This window comes from Oncorhynchus gorbuscha, unplaced genomic scaffold, assembly GCF_021184085.1.
Source record: "Oncorhynchus gorbuscha isolate QuinsamMale2020 ecotype Even-year unplaced genomic scaffold, OgorEven_v1.0 Un_scaffold_19867, whole genome shotgun sequence".
Classification (NCBI taxonomy): Eukaryota; Metazoa; Chordata; class Actinopteri; order Salmoniformes; family Salmonidae; genus Oncorhynchus; species Oncorhynchus gorbuscha.
Window position 1 is genome coordinate 481 of NW_025761182.1, and position 2,472 is coordinate 2,952.

At 42.6% G+C, this 2,472-nt stretch overlaps 2 non-coding genes across 2 annotated transcripts; both read right to left on the reverse strand.

Moving 5' to 3' along the window:
* Positions 1 to 271: 271 nt before the first annotated feature.
* trnas-gcu lies at positions 272 to 353 on the reverse strand. Its single transcript has one exon. It is a non-coding gene; the product is annotated as a tRNA-Ser (tRNA).
* Positions 354 to 2,007: 1,654 nt separating this feature from the next.
* Positions 2,008 to 2,089, reverse strand: trnas-gcu. Its single transcript has one exon. It is a non-coding gene; the product is annotated as a tRNA-Ser (tRNA).
* Between the last annotated feature and the right edge of the window lie 383 nt (positions 2,090 to 2,472).

The window sequence follows — 2,472 nt, forward strand, 5'->3', positions numbered from 1 at the left end:
CCTTGGTGAAGCTATTCTTCAATACCTGAATCTTATTAGTCACTCTAGGATTGCGCAGGGATTCTATATTCATGTGGGGCCATGTAAGAGAGGAAATAACAAATGTTTTGTGAAGAGGTTGGTGTTATAATCCACACATGCAGTTCATCGCCTTTACCACTCGGATACCAAGTCCTGTGCTCTCGCTGTGGCAGTCAGCAATTTTCCCAGTGTTTGTGAATGTAAAAAATCTTCCAGTGCCAAAATAAAGCACAGAAATGTAATTGTTACACGATGAGGATGGGATTCGAACCCATGCATGCAGAGCACAATGGATTAGCAGTCCATCGCCTTAACCACTCGGCCACCTCATCCTGAATTTTGGTAGTGGCAAATGACTTTCAAAATCTGTAGTTGCTGTATGTAAACCCTTGATTGAAATCAATGAAAGTTAGGCAGAGCAATGGCAAGGCCATGTGTCGATCCCATCGAGACATTTAACAAACGTGTTGTAAACCCTAGATTGAAATCAATGAAAGTTTGGTAGAGCACTGGCAAGGCCATGTGTCGATCCCATCGAGACATTTAACAAACGTGTTGTCAGGCCGAGTGGTCTCAAGTGCTTGATTAAGTGTGTTGAGGTGTCGGTTCAAATCCCACCATTGAGGTTGCCCTTGGTGAAGCTATTCTCAATACCTGAATCCTACTAGTCACTCTAGATTGCGCAGGGATTCAATATTCATGTGGGGCCATGTAAGAGAGGAAATAACAAAAGTTTTGTGAAGAGGTTGGTGTTATAATCCACACATGCAGTTCATCGCCTTCACCACTCAGATACCAAGTCCTGTGCTCTCCTGTGGCAGTCAGCAATTTTACCAGTGTTTGTGAAAGTCAAAATCTTCCAGTGCCAAAATAAAGCACAGAATTGTAATTGTTATACAATGAGATTCTAACCCATGCATGCAGAGCACAAAATAAAGCACAGGATTGTTATACAATGAGCAGCATGCAGAGCACAATGGATTAGCAGTCCATCGCCTTAACCACTCAGATACCAAGTCCTGTGCTCTCGCTGTGGCAGTCAGCAATTTTACCAGTGTTTGTGAAAGTCAAAATCTTCCAGTGCCAAAATAAAGCACAGAAATGTAAGTTGTTAACCACAGATACCAATGGCAGTCAGCAATTTTCCCAGTGTTTGTGAATTCAAAATCTTCCAGTGCCAAAATGCACAGAAATGTAATTGCACGATGAATGGATTAACCCATGCATCACAATGGATTAGCAGCCTTAACCACTCTGCCACCCCATCCTGAATTTTGGTAGTGGCAAATGACTTTCAAAAACTGTAGTTGCTGTATGTAAAACCCTTGATTGAAATCAATGAAAGTTAGGCAGAGCAATGGCAAGGCCATGTGTCGATCCCATCGAGACATTTAACAAACGTGTTGTAAACCCTAGATTGAAATCAATGAAGTTTGGTAGAGCACTGGCAAGGCCATGTGTCGATCCCATCGAGACATTTAACTAACGTGTTGTCAGGCCGAGTGGTCTCAAGTGCTTGATTAAGTGTGTTGAGGTGTCGGTTCAAATCCCACCATTGAGGTTACCCTTGGTGAAGCTATTCTTCAATACCTGAATCTTATTAGTCACTCTAGGATTGCGCAGGGATTCTATATTCATGTGGGGCCATGTAAGAGAGGAAATAACAAATGTTTTGTGAAGAGGTTGGTGTTATAATCCACACATGCAGTTCATCGCCTTTACCACTCGGATACCAAGTCCTGTGCTCTCGCTGTGGCAGTCAGCAATTTTCCCAGTGTTTGTGAAAGTCAAAATCTTCCAGTGCCAAAATAAAGCACAGAATTGTAATTGTTATACAATGAGATTCTAACCCATGCATGCAGAGCACAATGGATTAGCAGTCCATCGCCTTAACCACTCAGATACCAAGTCCTGTGCTCTTTTACCAGTGTTTGTGAAAGTCAAAATCTTCCAGTGCCAAAAAAAGCACAGAATTGTAATTGTTACAAATGAGGATGGGATTCGAACCCATGCATGCAGAGCACAATGGATTAGCAGTCCATCGCCTTAACCACTCGGCCACCCCATCCTGAATTTTGTAGTGGCAAATGACTTTCAAAAACTGTAGTTGCTGTATGTAAACCCTTAGATTGAAATCAATGAAAGTTTGGTAGAGCACTGGCAAGGCCATGTGTCGATCCCATCGAGACATTTAACAAACGTGTTGTCAGGCCGAGTGGTCTCAAGTGCTTGATTAAGTGTGTTGAGGTGTCGGTTCAAAAGTTCATCGCCTTACCACTCAGATACCAAGTCCTGTGCTCTCGCTGTGGCAGTCAGCAATTTTACCAGTGTTTGTGAAAGTCAAAATCTTCCAGTGCCAAAAAAAGCACAGAATTGTAATTGTTACAAGATGAGGATGGGATTCTAACCCATGCATGCAGAGCACAATGGATTAGCAGTCCATCGCCTTAA